A 16,986-nucleotide genomic window follows, 5' to 3' on the forward strand; every position below is an offset into this window, starting at 1 on the left:
CTTTGATCAAAACATATACATTTTATACATATGTATATACGTTTATATTAATACATTTTTATGAGTTGTGACATATTAGCGTAGCATTAAATTCTAGTTGGAATTGGCTACAAGTACGTCCACTAAAATTTTTATTAGCTTAATTGGTTTTATGTTTGTCCTCTTGAATATTAAGGCTTCATAGGCTCCATCCAATTGTGACACCTTCATATTTTATTTATATCGGAACTGAATGCTGGTGTAATTAACGCCATTACTTCATGACTTTACCGGTAAAACTGACCCCACCAAATAGTTCAGATTTACAACTTAAACTCTTGTAACCTTACCTATTCAGGTCTTCATATGTATGTACATATGTACATGTGTGTATAGGACCTGTACTAATTACCCTTGGTTAAGAATTTAGTAAACTCATTGTAATTACTACACATATTTGATAAGGTAATATATGTCATTAAGTAATTTAATGGCTTTGCATAAAAACCAAATTGCATTTGAAGCGTTATGTGTGACCAGCTTGATTAGAGCTTTTCGTTACATTCACCTTTCACCTTGCCGAGTGGGGGTCTTGGTGAAGGGAATTAAAGAGGTCATTATGTTCCACTGAGGCTTAGTTGTTCTTTCGTTTCTATAAATCTTTTATACTTATTCTATAACCTGAGTTTATAGAAAGTTTATAATTATAAGAAAAGTCTTTAGTCCACATGACTGCTTAGGTTACGACCCTAAATATATACAATACATGGTGCGTTGCAAAGTAAACAGGACTTTCAAAAAAAAACAGAAAAATGGTTTTTTCGCAAAATCAATTTATTTTATTCAAAACAGTCTCCTTATGCTTCAATACAGCTTTTTGCACGGTCCAAAAGCATGTCGAACGAGTGATTATTTGCTTCCGACCAGCTCTGCGAAAATACCACTTAACTCCTTAGGAAACACATAGAAAAAGCCTTTCCAAGTTAGTTACATACATGTATATAAGGGAAAGTTTAGTTGCTTAATCTGTACCACAATTTATAATTTAAGTGTGGCAAGTGAAATTAACTAATCTCAAAATGATTGAACTATTCCTCAGATTATTCCAAGAAAACCCGCTTCAAATCTAATTTTGCGGATAGCCGTTTGCTATGCGAAATTTTACCATTTATTTTAAAAGTTTCTTCTATTCAACGCCGTAATCACTCGATTGCGACGGTGCTCGAAATTAGAATCATCAAAAACCATAGAATTCATTGACATTGACAAAAACTCAGCTATTATTAGGAGCGTTTTAATCAATCGGAACGCCTGTTTAATCATAATTTCAGCACAAACCACCACCACCAGAAACTCTATGCCTCCTTAACAATCAACCGTGCCTAGCCTAGGGTCCTTTTACCCTTATTAAATGCCATGGAGAAAAAAACGAACACAAACAACAACTCAATGAAAGCCGCAACCAATTAAATCAGCTCCGCCAATTAAATTCAATGGTAGGTAAATTAAAAAAGGATTTTTCGGGCACAAATTGCGACTAAGCAAATATTTACCCTAGTCCTTCAGTATGGCTAGCACATACATATATTGCTACATATTTCGACACTAATCCCAACAAATAACAACTCAAAAAGTGAAAGCAAATAAATAAAGCATTAAAAATGAGCTGCGCAAAGGCATAGGAAATGATGAAGCACAACAATAACAATGATTGGCGAAACAATGATAAACAACGCGGCAAGAAGGCCGTAAACAAGGGCGACCGACACGCACACATACACGCACTTTGTTATAATATGTGTTATATTTTATATTGTTTGTATATGTGCTGCAACTACACATGCCGTTAAGTCTTGAAGGACCACATAGTAGATCACGTCCCACCAATAAAAGATAACAAAGTCGCACTATAAATTCAATTGCAACAGGCTGAACAGCAAAAGGGAAGAGAATTAATATTGAGGATAATGTCTCACCCTCTTCAAGTGGTTCAACAGCGTGCTCTGGAACGAGCGCGGGAGAGTGCTGCCAAAGTAAACGGTGTCACACGAAATTAAGAAAAGAGAAAGCGCAAAATTAAAGACCGTAGGAAAATGCGTTGCGTGCCACAAAAATTACAACGCTAAGGGGTGTGCGGCATAACGGTACGCACGTAGTGAGGGTTAAAGCGGCGAGTGAATACATCTCTCCGATGACACTACATAACCAACGAAGAGTACCTCGAATGCCATGAAACAGTGGCGTCAAACCCAACGCAATGACGACAATTTCACACACAAACAATAAAAAGAACTAGTCAACGCACTGCGAGCGCCGGACTAATAATGTCGACGTGTTGCCACAGTTGCCGCGCAACAATAACAATAACATTTTACTCAAACTGGTGAGGGGATACGAAGAGCATATAATATTTGCTAGAGGTTAGCAGCGCTTCACTATTTGCGCTAAGGACTGGAAAATATATTTTTTCACCATCTTGTTTGCTTAAATACTAAAAAAGAATAGTATTCAATTTATTTGCACTGCCATGAATACACAAACAATGGTGGCAACCAAAAGCAGTGGCAACCAAATCAAAATCAAACTTGCTTGGCTATTTGCATAGGCAACTTCGTTACACTACTCTCGAGTGCTTGGGTCATAGACCTGTTGGCTGGAGTGACGCAACGTGCTGAAGAAACTGTGTGAGAGCTCAAGGCCTGGCGGGGGGGTCAGCCAAACAATGTTGCAACGTGTCGAACAGGAACGGAAAAACATGCTTTGCGTCTATTATTAAAAAAATAATTTTCCTCAAGTATTGGTACACGTTGGTCTGGCAGCAATGACAGTCAAAACATAAGTATATTTGTACAGCGAATTATAAACAAGGCAATAACGAGCAAAACGACCAGTGACACATTTAAGAGTATATACATATGTATATTGTTTACCAATTATCAGTTGAAATTCGGCTATAACCGCCAATAAAGAAGAAGAGAATTATAAGTTGGGGGGTGTAAGCTGCATACAATGAACACCTTTAGTGAAACGCTGTAGACCAAATGTAGACAAATAAGTACCCCAAACGGCTAAGCCTTAAGATCAGTTGGAGAATAACTCTTGAACTCCAAAGTGTGATACCTTGAGACCAGAAGGCAATTGAGAAGCAGCTCCCTTTCTCAACGAACAAAAATTACATTCTGTGCTGACTGACTGAGATGAGAAAGCACTTGTATCATTCGAGATAACTATTCTCCGCAAGGCCACATAAAAATTCAACGATCTCGATTCGATGGAAGACGAAAGCATGGGCGCCCACGTATCGAATGAAAGAACTATGTGCAATGAAGACTATCGCACTAAGGATGTACTACTGGCGTAATCTGGCAAAGGAGGGAGGCAACTGGCAAAGTTTTGTGTTCTCTGCCCACACTGACTCAGGATTGCGGAGTCAAATAAGAAGAAGTAGACTGAAAAAAGTAACTATTTGTCTTCAGCTTCAGCTTCAGGACGTGTTAATTCACATGATTTTTAAGCCTCTACGTATTAAATCGTAGTTCTTACTTGCTTGCGTAGCTTTGTATGTGTAGAAGATTTGTCTAATTCTTTAAAGACTAGTTCTTTTGAACCTATAATTTATTAGCAGACTGACTTAGCGAGAAGTCATGTCAATGTTTTCTACTTATTTTATTCACTAACGGAACATCGTGCTATCAACATTAATCTCTGTAGGAATGATGAGTTAAGGCGGAATATTTTCTTTGACATTTGTCGTATTTTACAAATGTCTTTCCTTAGAAAAACTTAAATCACGGGAGTTTTCATTTGAATTTAATGAAAATATATACAAAAACAACTCGACGCAAACAAATTTTACAGTCGTAAACTGTGACAAATGCCCAAAATTATATGACCAAAAACCAACAACCAAGCACACCCTCCCACGCCTCTCGCCGAGCAATGACAGCGAAGTGCGTTGTGTGTCCCGCCGTTTGTTACACTTCCGCCACATTTTCCGCCCATTTTACGGCAATTTCCACAGCCAATTTTATGCGTCACAATACCAACAACTACAACCTTATTGCTTCACCAACTTCGTCTCTCCCTCCACCCGTCACTCGCACCGCACACCGACGACATTTCACCAGCATTCACTTTCACATTTAATGCACGCATTAAATTATTCAGAAAAACGTAAATCTGTGATTTTAATGGGTTCCACCTCCGCACTTCGCACACCCCCTCATCATCGGGCTTTAACGCATAACTGTCAACATAAAATCTAAATATTACCGAAACTTATGCAAACAAGCAGTCCATAAAATCTACAAATACAAATACACAAACAAACATACAAAACACATGTAGCTACAGTGGACAGTTGAAGCGTAAAAGCACTCACACATAGACACCCACTTTCGTAATGTTTGCGCCGTTCGGACGCGCCCCGCAACGCCGTTGGAGCTCATCAAAAATTGATGGAGAAATGACTGTGAAGCCCGGCAGATAGACCTCGAAAACAAACAGAGCCATAATTGTATTAAAAATATGCGTATTTGGACAATTTTTTGTGTGCCTTTGTCACAGCATTGTGTCGCTTTTGCTATTCCAGCCCATTAGCTCGAGCTGTTGTTATTACGTTTGTAGGTCGCTTGTTCGGCAGGAGGAATTTGTGTCGAAATGAAACCATATCCTACACAGAAAAACGGGGTCATAACAATCTTTTGTCTGCTCGAAGCATTCGTATTGATGAAATTATGGCGCATTAAAAGAAGGCGGTGATTGGGCCTCCGCATCGGGACTCCGACACATACTACATAAATACTTGTATGTGGTTTTCCTCATGCCATCTGAACAAATTGTAATTTGGGAGTATAAACAATTTGAATGACAGCCCTGTCTACCAGTCAATTTAGGTTATGGCTAGAATAAACTTTTTCATTTTCAAAAAGTTTTTAATAACTTAATTAGAGATACATTACCGAAAAATAGTAGGAAATCAAACAAATTTTTCACTTTTAGGATAGAAACATATTTTGTTTCCTATAATATATGTATGGCAACTCTCTCTAAAAATGTTTCAAGGCCAAATCACATTGACCCGCTGAGTCGCTACCCTGCTGTTTGTCGGCATTAATCTACAAGAACAATGTCCTCAGCTTTTGAGATATAGATCAGACATTTTTCGTACATTCTTTTCTCCTCCAGCAATTGCTCAGTTGTCGGAATCGTCGCCATCGGACCACTTTAGGATACAGTTGCTATACAAACAGACCGATGAAAATCAAATATTTCTATAGAACACTTTATTTATTTGACAAGATACCTATATGTATATATGTATGTAATACACATGTATGCGTTCTTATATAATAATTAAGAGACATATGTATACACAATCAAGCTTACACCAGTAAATTGGAAAAGTGTAAAACAAACGTCCAACTATTTTTTCTCCGCCTTTGTCTTTGACGGCTTCACTAAACAAATTTCATTTAATATTCCACCAACACACGTACACATAAAAGAACAGACTTGATTAAATGCCATGCCGGCATTTTAGATGCTTAAAGTAATTGCTTGGCGTGAAATCGGTTCAAAATGGGGATGTTTCGCCGTGCATGCATATTTAACCCCTTAAAAAGTTAAGGACTGTCAAACAGAAAACACACACTTTTTTATGCACACACACAAGTGCATGTGTATTTGTGTGCAGTAAATGAGGGAATTATGTGGGTGTTAACTACAAGCGTACAAGTTATTCCACATTTATAACGATATAATTAAACAAACACACACATACAGAAGTAAGCATGCGTAAGTGTGCGGCGCTTTTGAGCTGGTACTTACTGAAATTGGTCAAAGAGCGGGCGCGTATGCAACAGCGGCAGCAGAAGTAAACGACCTACATGCGCTCACTAATAATCATACATATGTACATAGATAAGTGTATGGACATGGTGACATATGTATTTGCATGCTAATATCAAAACTCAACAAATGCACAGCAGGGTCAATGGCATGCCACAACTGCGTGTATGCTAAACAATTGCAGCGAGCATATCAGAATTAGGGTTGTGAAACCCGAAAAGTTTATTTATTTATTTTTGAGTTGTAAAATCTAGAGCTGTGAGTTTCTAAAAGTTAAATAGAGAAAAATGTATGCTGCAAATATTAGAAAATTGACTTGGTAACATATTTTATATATTTGTGATAACTCTAAACCGACCATATATGACTATAAAGTGGTGATCAAATTTTAGTAATTGAGTGCTTCAAAACATATTAATTTTTAGTCTTAAATAAATAGACCGTTTGAGGTTATAATTGTTGGTATATGGACACCCTGTTAAAATATACTTTCACATATGCACTTTAAAACGAATTTGGTTTTCTAAGAAATTTTTTGTTGACATGCCTTAATTTAATATTTCTTTTGCGATATACGAATAGGTGGCAGCCCTTTTGAAAAGTTGTTGCAATTAAATATAAGTTAAACATTCTTATTTTCCTTTGTTAAATAACTATTAGAGAGCAATATGTGAAACGATATAACGTCAAAATAAAAAGTTCAGTTTGTGCAGGTGGCAACCCTATTTGTTAAACATTATTTTTTTTTAAATATCAAAATAGCAAAATTTTAGTTTTTTCACTCACATTAATTAAACTACATTTACAAAACCGGTGGCAGCTCTCTCACAATTACTTAATGCAATCTCCAGAGAATTTCGGGATACATAGGGCATATGTACCTAAAAACACGAGCTCAAATGTATATTATACAGAGTCTACCTTTTATTGTAACTGTTGAAGCAAATTCGCTTGAATTTCACTAAAATTATTCTTAAGCCTAGACTGTCTAAAAATTTTGCCACTGATCCATAGTTTTAATTTTCCAATTATAACAGTGATATTCTTAGGGATAAGTCTAAAATTCTGCCAGAATATAAATATAATGCTATCAAGCTATTTGCGCACAAATTTAATAAAAATATTGATTAATCCCGGAATTTCGGGATTACTAGATTTAATTTCGGAATTCACCAAATACTGCACACAAGACTAATGTTAACAAAATTTCAATCATCCTGAAATTTCGAGATTACAAAATTTTATTTCGGTATTACCGGATTTAATTTCGGGACTCACTAAATTACGTATACACTACTAATATTGACTAAATTTCAAAGTACATATAAGTATGTATGTATAAGCGCGCGGATTTGTTAATCGTATGCGAAGAAAGCGTGCGGCGGCTTGTGAGCGAATGTGGGTGTGAAGAGCATTAGACGGCGTGGTGAGCGCGTGCATGCAGGCAGAGTCAGTAGTCGGATAGCTTCCCTACGGAATACCACGTCATAATTTAATATTAAATACAAACACCAGCACATTTACACCAATTACAGGGTGTGTTTGTGCATATGCCACTTAATATACACTTTTACGCACACATACACATACACATGTTTTACATAACTGCGTTTGAATATTAACGAATGTGAATTAATGTGGACACACTGAGTACGATAATTTGGTTTTGGTAATGGACGAAGTAATTGCATTATTTATTTACAGACTTTTACGCGTTTTTTGTTTTGTTGAAATAATATTAATATTCCATTTTTTTCGTTCGTGGAACCAACAGGCGGCATGTGCTCGTGGGCGTTGGCATTTTAGCGTAATTTTCTTCAAAAAGTTTTTCTTTCTTACTTATGTATATATGTATGTACATATGTTAAGTATTTTATATCATGTCACCATTTGCGGCGATATTTGTATGTGTGTGTGTGTGTAGTTCTTTCATTCATTCATTCACTCAATTGCTCACAAACGCTTCATTTCAGCTTTTATTCTACTTCCATTATATAATGTGCTGCAGCGATAGCAGATAATAACAACAACAATATGCTTGAAAGGCGTAGTTAAACAGCGCGCAATTCCTTCCGGCATTGTTATTATTTCCACATCGCTGACACTCAGCCGTGGCAGTAGCTGTCTGGTCGCGCTATAATTGTTGTTGGCTACGCGCTTATTGTGCTAGTGTGCGAGGACATTTTCACCAAAATATTATCCACACTGATCATCGCTACCGATTGTATCGCCCACTTAGCTTTAGGGGGCGGTGTGCAATTAGCATACCGTTAGTTGGGCGCAAGCGGCGAGTTGGGGTAGTTGAATAAATAACTGATGCACACTATAACGGTAGTGTATTTTTAATTGTTTGATGGTAGTTATTCGCTTTAAAGCTTTCTACCATCAACGCATCTAATAATTGCTATTATTAAGTCATAAAACTACAAAAATGGCAGCAATTATTTAATGCATTGCTGGGAATAATCGCCATATGTATGTGTTAGGCATGCATTGGCATTGCTGAGTCTAAATGGTTGAAGCAATTTAAGTTGTGAAGCAAAGGATATGTCCCTGAGTGACCAAACTTTAGAGAGTACCGAATCGAACAATCAACTGTCACTAACTAATTGAACTAGCATAATCGAATTGAGATAGAATAACAAGCAGATAGACTATATTTAGTGAGAGGCTTTTCGCAGCCTGTGTTGAATTATAAGGACTCATAAGTTAGACCCATTTTTCAGTGCTTTTTTATTTGCATTTCAGCTTGAAACAAAAAAACCAAATTTCGAATAACAGTTCTTAGAAAGTTGGAATCATAAGGTCCTCGGTTCGATATTTTGAAAACAACGTGAGCTTAAAAGTTTTCAAAGAATGTAATAAAAATCAATATTAAATAGTTTAATCCACAAAATTCCGGAGATATAAGGAAGATAAGTCGCTGCTTTCAAGAAACAAGGAAAAAAGTTTACTTCGACTGCACGGAAGCTATAAATAATGGTGTATTTTTTGTTAGCGTTAATAAGTATAAGAAGATCTAAGATATGTTTTCGCATTTGTTGATTATCTTTCTCGTCTTTGAAGTAAACTTTCACAAGTATTTTTTTGATTTTCCATTTCCTTTTCATTCAATTCATGTGACACATATTTTTCACACGTTTGGATCTTTCCTATAGCTTTCAAACGCTTTGAAAATGTTTGTTGTGCAACTTTCGCATGGTTGCTATTTGCTTTTGACTAAAAGTATCATCTTTATTCAATATTGCTTGTATTTCGGGGTCTTCCAACTTTTTTTGTGGTCTTCCACGTTCTTCATATCTCACATCAAAATCATTATCTCTAAACTGTTGAAACCATCTTTTGCATGTTACTTCTGATAGAGCATGATCACCATATGTACATATGCCTCGACAACCACTTTTCTGCAAACGGAAACAAAGAATGTATGCTTTCCGCAATTCATCACTTTTCGGTACAGAATTTGACATTTTCAAAACAATGAAAAAATATGATGTAACACACAATGTGTGTGACTGTAAGGTTCTTGAATATATTTGATAGATGTCACGCCAACCAAAAGTAATAAAAGTTAATGCTCGTTCACAACAAATGTGTGAATCTAAATGCTCATTTCGTACCGGTAGTTGTCCTGGATCATTGGTTCCGAAAAATCTTCATATCTACATCTCAAAATGTGAGAGAGAATTCGTATATAAACAGAATAAAAACAGACAGACAGACATGGCTAAATCGACTTAGCTCGTTACGCTGATAATTTAAATAATTTATATAATTTAAGGGTCTCAGACCTTGCTGCACAGGGCATATAATAATCTTCTTACCAATATCAATTGAAGCTATGCCGTCTGCTGCTTCTGTAAGTATTGGTATTATAAAAACCACCAAACTTTTCGAAATACAACAACAACACGGAGTCTTGATCATATTTTGTATGTACTTATATGGGTATACGAATCCCCAGCTAAACTTTGCTCTCTAAATGCTTACACTAAGCAAAGGCAGCTTTTGACATCGAAATTTGACGCATGCTTTAACAGGAATTTTTCAGAGAAGATCTTCGTTTTTTTTAACAAATATCTTACATTTAAAATTTTTTCCCTTTAAAACTTGCAAAAATAAATTAAATGCGACTCTCTACCTGTCACTTTCTCCCATTTTAATGCCACTGCAAATCTATTTACGAGATACGCATAAATAAATTAATCTCGCCCACGTAGTCGCATACACATATACACACATACACATCGCCATTTTCACATAAATGCGAATAAGCAGTTACATGACCACTCACGAAGTCACCATTAATTTTCATCAGTTGGACCGTATTTGCGCTGCATAATGCGACTTGCCACACATATGTACATATCACCAAATGCCGAATAAAAGTGCACATACAAAGCAATTTTATGCGGTGAAAAATTTATGTTTTAAGGAAAAAATATCATTTCAATTAATTGAGCGAAAATTGCAAATAATTAAACAATGCAAAGCTCTTTAAATGCAGCCAATAACGGCAGAGAACCGCGAAGAAATATGCGTGCCAATATGCAGATGTGATTGCATACGTGCGTATCAGCAATTATAAACATTAAGGTGGATCGCTTCTTTAGTGACTTTTGTGAAGAAATGAGTTTAGGGAATTTTTATGTAAAAAATGTAATTTTTGAAAATAGAATTAAACCCACAATTTGAAATATTTTAGATAAAATCAGTAAAACTGCAAAAAATAAAAAAATAGGAAAAAGATGTTTCTAGTTTAAATGAAGATACTTATTTTATTGCAAATTTCTTTTTAAAGCGATCTTCGAATTTTATGGAATTCCTTTGCGTCCAGAAATTTGTTTAAATTTAATTGAACCAAACTATTAATTTTGGTTATAACTTGGATATATATGATAGCCGAAGCTAAGGCTTTGTTCTTATTCGTAATAAAGTGAATAGTGATCCGATTCACTACTATCGTCTAACTGCCATATAAACTAAACTGAAAGTTTCTGAGCAGAAAACTTTTTTATTTGACACGATGTCCTCACGAAATTGAGCACACATTATTTTTCGAAGAAATACAGTCAATTGTCATACAAACTGACTGATCATAATGAAGTTTTAATTTTCAAGCTTATTTTGGTTTTTTTGAAGTAGAAAGTAACCGTTTTTTTATTTTTATAAAATGTGATTAAAAATTTATTTTAAAATATTTTTTTTTTTGGAAATCTCGTTGCCTCCGTCTACGCCAATTATTGTACACTTATAGCCCTGACAAACGAGCAAAATTAATGCGCATTAAGAAACGCTAATGCGCATTAAAATTTTATGGTGACAGGAGGCAGAATTTTGCATTTAGACAGCTGATTGTGAGATTTGTTTATTCATTAAAAAAAAAGTGAAATAAAAATGAATAAGAGGAAATTATTAATGGCAATTTTAGTATTTTTGGAAAATCAATATGAATTTGACGAATAAATTCGTTTATTATTAAAAACGTTAAAAGATAATAAAGTGCAATAAAGAGAAATACTTGATTGTAACGCGAAAAAAGTGTGCGAAAAAGTTAAGAATATTGGCAAAATGGATAGCAAACTGTACGTTGTTAATTTTCTGCCATGTAATATATTAAAATTTGTTTTTTTAATATACTTGCACATAATTTAATTAGCAATATAAAAACTTTTTACCTCTGAAGATGTAAACACAAACAAGGCGGCAGAATTCAAGCGACATCTGTCAAACAATGGCAGAAACTGGCCATTTTTGGGCAGCTTTGCCTACTCAAATTTAGTAAAATCAGCTAAATGCACGAAATTTTTGTGCATTACTAACTTGCATTAACATGGGTCAAATGCGCAAATTAATGTAAATAAAGCCCGCTAATGCAAATTAGCGCTGTCGTATGTCTGGGCTTTTACATACATATGTACATACGTGTTTGCACTTCTTTAGTATTGTACACAGATTATTTTCTTGCAGAAATGTGAACGACCCAATATTAAAATTACATTTAAAATTGCGGTTAATAAGAATTAGTGACAGAAAAATTTAAATTTTCTTTTTATTTCCAACGCATATTGTCAAGCATTTTTATATGGGCATATTGCATTAATACAACGTTTGTGAATGTACTTATGTATGTAAATACATGCAATACCAACAACATCAGTTAATTTGGTTGAGCTTATATTGAGCGGCTTCGAGGCGTCACCAAAAGGTTGTAGGCGCTTTTCAGATAGTTTTTCATCCCAACTATGTGTATATGAAAGCTTTTAAACACCTGAAGTAATCTTTAGTGGATATATGTAATTATGCCTAAAAGCTTGTAAAAATAATTATAATTATAAAACAAGAAAAACCGTTAACTTCGGCTGCACCGAAGCTAATATACCCTTTACAGGTGCATTTCTTTCAGTAACTATGTGTTCAGTTTGTATGGAAGCTATATGCTATAGTAATCCGATCTGAACAATTTTTTCGGAGATTACATTGTTGTCTTAGAAAATAATCTATACCAAATTTGGTGAAGATACATTGTCAAATGTGAAAGTTTTCCATACAAGAACTTGATTCCGATCGTTCAGTTTATATAAAATAATTATATGTAAGTATATGGTGAGCATAGGCAATTAATGCAATACAAAAACCTCACACTTCACACATTCATATGCTTAGTGATTTTCACTCCAATGATGATAACTTTATAAGCCCAACTTTTGATATTCATGCAAATTTTTATTCATGATTCACCATACTCAACCGACCGCGCAGCCACTCACCCAAACACACGCGAGACATTCATGCAGTTTGCTGTCTATTTAGAAGTTTATTTCGCAACTATGCCGCCCTTTGAATTTTGCGTGCATCGACAAGCCATCACATTATCAAAGCAGAGAAGTGCATATCCATCCACACATGCACCCAATCATTTAGCGGCGGCAAAGAGGCTGGCTGCAATTAATTATGCGCTTTTTAACTTTTCAAAAGTGTTGAATATATTTTATGCAAATTACCTCACTTAATTACAATCAAGTGCTCGTTGGCATTGGTGCATGCTCAAACAAAGCTCTACAAGTACATATAAAGTGCTCACAAACACACCACACACGAGCTTTATTAGCCCTTGCGCCGGCCTTTGTTTGACTAGAATCGGGCGGAAGCGGGAGTGTGCATGTTTACGTGTATGTGTGCGTGTGTGTGTGTGTTGAGCGCGTAAATACTTGTGCTTATAATATTCATTGTTGACTACTGAGTGCCTCGAAATTTTGTTATCCTTGCATGAGGGCATTTTCCCTCGACGATACTACATAAAAATTTTATACGGAAGTTTCATACTTTATGTTATTGCTAATTAGATCATGTACTCCCTGATTAGTGTTCTGCGAGCTCGAAGCCGGTATAGCCGAGTGGAGCGAATGCATATATATACTTTTGTTTCTGTGGAGGAAGCTGCACTTCAGAGCAATACATCTACTGCAGCTTTGATGGCAGTCCCTTTCGTGAAAAAACTTATCGCACCTCTCCAACAACGGGTTTGCATTCCAAAAAATCCTTCATAGTAGAAATCCTTCAAAAGTAGAGAAGTAACCGCGATAAGAAGGTTCCGTGATGCAGAAATATAACATGTCAAGAAGATAATCAAAGTAAACTTCGTGGAAGTCCTTGAAATAGCTTGTTTGATGTTAGCATAGTAAATAGTATGTATTTTATAGCGATCGGCGGCTTCGATAAAGGACGAGTTCACAGTTTCAGATATCTCATAAACTGATGAACTAACTGGTTCGCATATATTCAGATAAATGGATAGACAGGCTGCAAATAATCAACTCAGCTCCCTCATGATGCCAATGAGCCAAAAAATTTTAAACACTGCAGTAAAAAAATGTCTACTCTGTTTAGTAAGAGCTCTATTACACGAGGCAACTTTTGTTGCGGCAACTCTTGGTTTATAGGCGAGGGGGAGACGAGGAGAGGGGAATCGCGCCGAGTTTCCAGTGTTCAGCAACTCGCTTTGTGTTCTTATTCGTAACAGTTCGCTGCGACGTTATAATATAAATATTTTAGAAAATGGAGTATGACGAAAAAATCGAATTAATTAAAAATATTGTGAAATGTATGGAGGAAGCCATACAAATTGATTCAGACGATAGTAAAAAGGGTGATATATCTTTGTTTTAATAAATGAAATGTATTTCTTAATTGACAGAGCTGATTAATATATGTGATAGAGTGGCCCAAATACCTATAAGGAAAAAGAAACGACAAGTGGTTAAAGTAAAGAGTAGACAATGGGTTAAAGTAAAGTGAAAGAGAATGAGAAAAAAACTCGAACAGAGTTGCGCAACACAAGTTGCTCGCGTGAAGGTAATGGGCGACAGCAAAAAAGAATCGCTCGAGAATTAGCAACTAAAGTTGCTTCATGTAATCGCAGACTAAATAATACTATTTCCATTTAAGTAACTGAAACCTTAAAGCAAATCAGAAAGTAAACAAGTTACAGTGACGAATGCATAAGAAATCCAAGCCTGCGTAACTAAAGCATTTCCCTAAAGGCTCCAGCGCATGGACTTCTCCTAAAAAAGCACGAATATGTGTGTGGGCATGTAAATACAGCATTGAAATACATATCATATTACCATGACACATGTATAACAGTTTTGCTCTTCACCGTTACATGCATAAATAAATAAAGTATGAGCCTGTGTCGGTGTTTTAGGCAGTCATGAGCGAAGTGGGTTACTCTTGATAACGTTAATGTCATATGAAGGCCAGGAGCGACTCACACACACACACATGCACATCGCTAAATACAATTTTATAGAGAATATTATACATGTAGTCTAAATATACATATGTATGCGTAGAAGTAAAAAATATAATATATTCACCCCAGCCATAAAAGTTTTGCAGATCTGCCGCTACATCTCCGCCACCATCATAATAACAAACATTTCAACTATTTGTATGCACATGTGTGTATGGGTGTATACATATGTGTGTGCGTAGTATATTTAGATGCTTTCATTGTTTGTATGGGAATCTCTAATGGTTACTGCAGTATATTTGGCATGGTTATTAAAAATATAAATTTACATCTAAATGTACATATGTAAATATGCGTGTACGAGAAGCACATTCTGATTTGAAGTCATGGGATTCATGCTATTCTGTCACACATCTGAAAACATAAGTATTTTTATTTATTTGTAGGTGTGCGCTCTATGGCATGCGGGCGCCGGAGTTTACACGCGTGTTTACATTTCTATGCATGAACGCGGCAAAAAGCGGAAAAATTTAGCGAAGATATTTTTTCTTATTCCGCTCAATGCCTCTTTTTATGCGAATTTATTCCAATCAAAACCATAGCTTCGAATGAGTGCATCAACACAATACACGTTTTGTATACAAAACTATTCAACGCAATTAGTTTAACAAGCAAATTTATGTGCATGCAAATATATACATACATATGTACAAGGTCTGTCGCAAAAAAAACAGGACTGTTAAAAAAACAACAAAAAATTAATATTTTTCAAAAGTTATATTTTTTTATTTAAAGTAGTTTCCTTGTGCTTCGATACAGCGTTTAGCCCGGTCAATTAGCATTTCAAATGAGTGTTTAAGGTCATTTTTCGGAATTCTCTTGAGAATATCGGTCGTCGCCTTTTGGATAGCTGAAATGTCCTGAAACCAGTGTCCTTTCATGGACAAATGAAGTTTTCCAAATAGATAAAAATCACAGGGTGCCAGATCAGGTGAGTAGGGTGAGTGATTAATGGTTAATATGGAGTTTTTTTGCCAAAAAATCAGTGACAAGCGTCGACCGATGACACGGCGCATTATCGTGCAACAGGCGCCAGGACTCTGCCTCACGGTATTGTGATCGAGCATGATGAATGCGTGACAAAATACGCTTCATAACACCAAGGTAAAACACAGCATTAATCGTTTGGCCAGGTGGGACGAACTATCGGAGTACAATACCCTCGGAATCGTAAAAACAAATCAGCATTGTCTTTATTTTTGACTTCTGAAGACGACCGACTTCTGGTCGTCACAGAGGTCCTCACGACCTTCTTGGAATCGCTTAAACTACTCATGAATATTACTACGAGATAGGCACTGATCACCATAAACTTTTTTCATCATTTGAAATGTTTCAGTAAACGTTTTCCCAAGTTTAAAACAAAATTAAAAATAAAACAAAGAGCAAAGTTCAAAATGCATTTTACGACCGATGACCAAAAGCTGCTGTCACTTTTTGATCGATAACATCGATTGTAGTTATCCAATTGTCTTAAAATTTTTACGAAATGTCAACAAGAGATTAAACTTTTTATTTCATATACCCACCAATGGGTGGCGCAACCAGAAACAGTTATATTTAAAAAGTTCTGTTTCTTTTGCGACAGACCTTGTATAAACATAGCTAAATCGGGTAGTTGTAGAGGGTGTTTGTTTAGAGTAACAAAAGTTTTATTGCTGAAATAGGATAAAGAAAAACTAGTATTTGTATTTCCCCGAACAAATGATATCTAAAAAAATGTATTTTTCTAAGGTGGTAGGACTGAGCTTAATTACTTTGCTAAATATGAACGCGATCTGTTAACCAGTGTGTTAAAACAGATGCTTAAATCGGTGCACCTCAATAGTGCGTTGCGAATTTTACAATTGATAACAATACCGAACGAAGAATTGTTCTCAAATTTGTTATTTCTAACCAAATTTTATATGCGGAAACTTTGCGAATGTTGGAAAAGGCTTATGGTGATTCAGGTTTATCAAAAATACAAACCTAAAAGTGGTACAAATCTTTCGAAGATGGTAGAGAGTTCATTGAAGACATGCCTCGTTCTAGACGACCTTCGACCTCTTCAGCTGAGGAAAATATTAAAAAAAAAGAGTATATGGTGCTTGAAAATAGTCAGCAAGAGATCTCGCCATCTTTCGCAATTCCATTCGAATGATTTTGATGGATATTTAGGGTATGAAACCTTGCTCGATTCTTTCCGATAAAGCTGATTTTTTTTTTCAAAAATAGTACATTTGCTATCGAATTTAATGCCAAAACCCACACATCCACAAGAATTGGATCCGTGGAATTTTTTCTTGCTCCCAAAACTGAAATTGCCATAAAAAAAATCATTGGCTTAAATGTACTAGTAC

The 16,986-nt window shown here is 35.6% G+C and overlaps 1 protein-coding gene across 2 annotated transcripts in view; it reads left to right on the plus strand.

Moving 5' to 3' along the window:
- Positions 1–16,986, plus strand: part of LOC120778481 (connectin) — an 86,231-nt gene that overhangs the window by 17,527 nt on the left and 51,718 nt on the right. The window lies entirely within an intron of this gene.

Source organism: Bactrocera tryoni, chromosome 5 (genome assembly GCF_016617805.1).
Source record: "Bactrocera tryoni isolate S06 chromosome 5, CSIRO_BtryS06_freeze2, whole genome shotgun sequence".
Classification (NCBI taxonomy): domain Eukaryota; kingdom Metazoa; phylum Arthropoda; class Insecta; order Diptera; family Tephritidae; genus Bactrocera; species Bactrocera tryoni.